This window comes from Panicum virgatum, chromosome 8K (genome assembly GCF_016808335.1).
Source record: "Panicum virgatum strain AP13 chromosome 8K, P.virgatum_v5, whole genome shotgun sequence".
NCBI lineage: Eukaryota > Viridiplantae > Streptophyta > Magnoliopsida > Poales > Poaceae > Panicum > Panicum virgatum.
Window position 1 is genome coordinate 38,121,077 of NC_053143.1, and position 6,000 is coordinate 38,127,076.

Consider the following 6,000-nt stretch of genomic DNA (forward strand, 5'->3'; position numbering starts at 1 on the left):
GTACATCACATTGGGGTCAGAGGCCCATACCAGCGAACGAGGTGATCCCACATACCAATCACCTTTAACCAGAGCGATCTCTGCTTGAGAGATTACACCCACAACGATGCAATGGTCATCTCGTGCAAAATTGCCGGCTTCATCGTTCATGATGTCCTGGTCGATAATGGAAGCTCAGCAGACATCCTCTTCAACAAGGCGTAAAAACAGATGAAGTTCCCCGACACCGTGTTTGACGAAACCCGCAATCCCCTGTGCGGCTTCGGAGGCAAAAGGGTCGACATCCTGGGAAAAGCGAAACTACTGGTATCCTTCGGCTACGTGGGGAACCTAAGAACTGAGTGTATCACATTCGACGTCGTTGAACTGGAATACCCATACAATGCCATTCTAGGGAGAGGGACCCTCAACGCCCTTGAAGCCGCAACACACTCCGCCTACCTATGTATGAAGATACCCGGACCAAGGGGAGTTTTATCCGTCTTCGAAAGCCAAGACAACGCACGAAGAGTGGAAAATAACTTCTTTCAGGGCTACCAGATAGTGACCAACATTGAGGCCGACGAAGGCCACGCAGAGCCAGAGAAAGAGAAGATCGTAGCAGAAAAGGCAGGACCAGCAGAGCAGCCGATTTGAGAGAAACGTTCAACAATATCCGAAAGGTAGGCTTGAAACTTATACCAGACAAGAGCATCTTTGGAATCACGAAGGGCAAGTTCCTGGGATAGCTTGTCTCAGCAAGGGGCATCGAAGCGAACCCCTCAAAGATCGATGCTATACTTTGCATGCAACCACCCACAACCAAGAAATCCGTGCAAACGTTGATAGGTAGACTGGCCACGCTCAGTAGATTCATATCGCGTTCCGCAGAGAAGAGCCTGCCGTTCTTCGAAGTCCTTAAAGGAACAAACCCCTTCGAATGGGGACCCAAGCAACCGAAGGCATTTGAAGAGCTCAAGAGTTACCTTATCAATCTCACGACACTGTCACCACCGGAACACGGAGCCACTCTATTGCTCTACATAGCAGCGGCCCCTTCGGCAGTCAACGCAGTGCTGGTGCAGGAGAAACAAGTCGATGGGCAGAAGAAGCAGTCGCCCGTATACTTCGTATCTAAAGCATTGACACCCACGAAGTCCAATTATTCAGAGATTGAGAAAATAGCATACGTCGTGGTTATGGCTTCGCGTAAGCTTCGGCATTACTTCCAGGCACACAAAATAATGGTGCCGTCCTCCTAGCCGTTGAACGACGTGCTCAGAAATAGGGAAGCAAGTGGAAGAATTGGAAAATGGGCAGCAGAGCTGAATGAATTTGCGCTAGACTTCATTCACAGATTGTTGCCGCGACATATGTACAAATATTTTATATCATTTTGCGTGTTTTTCACTATTTTTATGCGTCAACTTTATCTTTTACTAACAATTATCACCAATTATTGTGGATTTTGCAATATTGTCTTGGAAATTTGCTATATGTGATTTTTACAGGTTTTTGACCGATTTCTCACGAAATTCATCATAATTGGTGGCAAGTAAGAAAAGACCTCCGAGACATTATTCTATGAAGAAGATGACAAGAGAAGGGCTTGGTTAATTCATGGGCTGTCACTGTATTAATCAAGGCTTTCTTAAATCAGAAACTTCATAGAGATATCAAGAGCTACAAGTTTATGGAAGAATTTATGGAGAAAATATTTCTGATATATCAAAAGCTAGAAGGCCTCGTCCAACCTCAAAGAATACCGAAGATTCTAGAGCCCTAAGAGTCCAAGAACCCCCGCACATATATTTCTTAAGCGTCAAGCAATCTACCGGTGAAAGATGGAAAGAAACGGGCGAAGGAAGGGCTGAGGTCGGCCGACCCCCCTGTTCCTGAGTCGGTTTGCAGTTTCCTTTTTATAGAACCTTCTCCAGGGTATATATAGTCGGGGTAGGCCCCTGGTTCAACCTTCCAATTCATTATCAAGGCGATAGGATGTAGAGAAGAGGGACATCAACTAGAGGAGAGCTGAGGGTCGAGTTTCTAGTGTAGGATTAGAGTTCTTCTAATTCGTAGAGGTGATTAGAGCCCTTGCATGGTGCTCTAATTACCTAGCTCCAGAGGTCTAATTGTATCATCAAGAAGCTACGGCCGTGGTTGTAAGTATGATACAATTTACTAATGAAGTATTATTCATGTCTAATTATCATATTCTTGTTCTAATTATTCTTGTTCTAGCTCTAATTAACTTTAGGTCTAGATGCTTGTTGATTAGATCATGTCTTTAAAGGTTATGTTCATCTAGCGTTCTTGATCGATGATCTAGTTTACTAATGATATAGTTGTGTTTCTAGTTCTTGTGATCATGGTGATTTTATCTCATTGCTCTAATCTCTTTGGTGTGCTTTATCATGCTTGTCTTGGATCCAATTAGAGCTAGATTAGACTTTGGTTAATACCCTTTTGATCATTGTTCTTGTTGAGTTCTAATTGCTTATCTTATTATATATTTAGTATAGATTAGACGTAGATTAGATATAGTTTAGGGCTAGTTTAGAGGTAGTTTAGAATCCCTTTTATATCCTTTGTTTGCTTTAAACTCTTGTTATTTAATTCTCTATTAGTTCGTTTCCTGCATGCTTGTCGAGCATCTCTAGGTGTCTCCTATTCTCCTTCGTAATTTTCATAAACCCTTGTGCACTGCTATCTAAAGGCTGAGTCCACCATATTGTATATATGGCCATGCTTAAACATTGTTTGAGCAAGTGAATGCACTGTATACATAGTGGAATTTGAATTTTGAATGTGAAAGGTGAGATAAAAGATCTGCTAGAGTCACCCTCAAAAGAAATAGATACCTTTTCTTAATAATCCCGCACTCTCCCAATAAGCCTTTCTTTTGCCAGATAAAAACTCACCATATCCAAGGAGGGTTGGGCCTTTCCCAGTTACGCGGCTGCTTGGTTTGATGTCTAATTTTAGCCGGTGACTAATTTGACCCCATTTTGATTTAAATTAAATTCAGCCAAATAATTTTTTTCTCATTCACACGACTTACTGTGACCCTAAATAAACCGTGTGATTGAGAAAAATATTATTTGCCAAATTTTATTTAGACTCAATCGTGCTCAAAATTGTTCTAAATTTATCCAGTCAAAGTTAGGCATCAAACCAAACAACCCCAATCAACCCCGTGCAACATTGGTGGAGCCAAGGCCCAGCCAGACTAAGTTTATGTGCGGGCTGTGCCCATCAAACATATATTAAAGATGTTAAGTACTCCCTCCGTCCCAAATTATAAGGGGTTCTAGCCCACTTTTTGTTTGTCTAGGTGCATATGCATGTTGATGAATCTAGACATGTATACAAACCACATGCATGTGAAAACAAACGAATCTAGTAGAAGCCTAGAACCTCATATAATTTGGGACGTAGGGAGTAATAGTTAAATCTTAAACATTCGTTTGAGCTAATTACACTATTGAGTCTCTAATTGCAGCATTCTAGCAAAGGAACGCCGAAACTTTGACCCTCACGCCGTCCCTGGTGGTGACTCAGGGGTGACCTGTCGCCTCCTCCCTAGCCTCGCCCCTAGACCTTGTCAGCCGCCGAGCCCCAGGGCCTCCGGTGGCAGTAGTGCCCCCTCTCCCCTCCTTCCTTTTCTCCCTCTTCCGCTTTCTTCCTCCCTACCGGTCCTTCTAGGACTTGGCATGATGGCAGCGATGGTCTTCTTCCTCCCTCTGTCTTGGTCATTCCTATGGCTGGCGGCAGCCCAGACCGATGGTGGTGGGCTGGCTGTTGGCTTGCGTCGGTGCCGACCGGGATCCGCGGCGGCGGCCTCCCCTCCCACCTTAGATCTGGCAGTAGTAGCTGGGCGGCTCTGGACGCGGCCCAGTGCCCCTAGCGAGGCCCATGATGGCGTGGCTTGGCGCCCGCAGCGGCGCTCCCTCCCTCCCTCTCTACCGGGGGCTCATGGAACGGGTGGCTCGGCATGTCCCTCCTTCCCCCCCCTCTACTGGGGTCCATGGTTCGGGTGGCTTGGCCCAATAGCGGCAGCACTCGAGGCCCGCAATGACGCTCTCTCCCTCATTCCTCCCACTCCATCAAGGTCCATGGCACGGGTGGCTCGGCCTAACACCGGAGCCGACTAAACCCCCCTCTCTCCCTTCTTCCCCCTTCTCTCTTTGGTCGTCCATGGCGGTGTGGTCTCGACGTTGGTGGCCCTTGGCGGCGGATGGCCTGGTCATGGGAAGTTGCGCCCTTGGGTCATCTTGAGGCGCGCTCGGTGCCCTCTCCCTCCTCGGCATGGAGGAGGCCTGCTAGCGCTGGGCGCGGTCCCTTGTGTCCTGGGGGTCCTTGGTGTGGGCTCCCGGGCACTGTTGCATCCTCAGTCGGCTCCTTGCGTTATTCTCCTACCTTCTGCCGCCTTTCAAGCTTGGTCGATGCCCTCTCGCCTCGCTCGGTAGCTTCTTTGGTCATTGCAACGCCCGAAAAATCACTCCCGATAATTTTCTCTATCTTTGTCCTAAATTCAAAATGAATGAATTTAAAATGTTTGTGTACAAGTTTGAGCTCTACAAGATTCTGTGGTCAACATACCACAAAAATATTTCTCAAAATTCTATCCCGATATATCCCAAAATCATCTCCAAATAATTCCCTAAATTTAGAGCCTATACTCCCTCCGAAAATCTTTCTCTAGAAATCCCCAAAAATATTCTCCAAATACATTTGGCCTGAAAGTCATCTCCAAAATATACCCTAAAGTTCCCCCAAAATATTCTAAAATTATTTCTACAAAGAATTCCTCCCAAAAATCTCAAGAAAAATCATTTCCTTTCCTTCACCTTTTCCCTCTCTATAACCTGTCATCTTCTTCCTTCCTCCTCCTCCCTCCTCTGTGCTACACGCTAGCACGCGTGCTGGCTTAGCCCTGTCACCTCCCCCTCGGAGCAGCCTCCTCGTTGCGACCTTTCCGTTGCCGTCTTCCCCGTCGCCACCTCCCTACGAACATCACTGTGAGTGCACGCGAGAACTCAAACAGACATGGCCGCCCCCACTGTTCACCGTCGCCCCCTCACCGCCTATGAATACCACCCTAGGGCACTCTCCTCCTCTACGCCGAGCTTGCCGAGCCGTCCCGCTTCGCCGCTCGCCTTCTACCTCCTCCAATTGCTCACCCGAGCAGCTCGCGTACTTCACCGGTATCCATGGCCGTGGAGCAAAACACTCCACTCACAAGCCACCATAATCCAATTCCTCTGATAGGGAGCACCTCCACCACCCCCTCTACCTTCGCCCCCATTTCTTTCCCCATCCCGGAGCCCGTGCCGAGCTCTCCACGGAGCTCCTAGGCGGCGTCAATGGCTGCCCATGGCCGACTCACCTCCATCCCTCCCCGCATGCCTGGAAACCTTAGGATGGATTCACGTCATCATCCTCTTTCTCCCAGTATCCTTAGATTTGAAATTGGTGGCCGGGAGCTCCATTCCGGCGAAGCTCCAGTGAGCTTATGCTGTCTCGGCGGCGTCGCCGACTCCCGACACCGAGCGCCCCCGCCTGGGCCCCTTCTGCCCGCTCCCTCCATCTCTTTCTGTTATGAAAGGTGGGCCACAGCCCCCCAAGGCCCACCACTCATACTCCCTTCCTCTCTCTTAAGCTGACCACAATGGATCGAGCAAATGGACGAGCAAAGAACGGAATCACGCTGTAGATGCACTATAGATAGAGTGGGAGGTGGGGTAGGGAATAGGGATGGGGGAGAGGATGCTCCCCCGCTGTGGTCAGCCTAATCTTACATGTAGGCCCGAGGCCTCCACTTGGCTCACATGTCGGTGACTATGAAGTTCTATCCAGAAAACCTAAATAACCCCCAGACTATTACCCTAGGTCTATTTTCACCCCTTAGCAGCTGGAATAAAATCAGCCCAGCAGCAGTCTTTTGAAAAGTCTAAATTTACCCTTGAACTTTCGCAGAAAGAATAAAACTACCCCTAGGCCATATAAATTTCATATCTT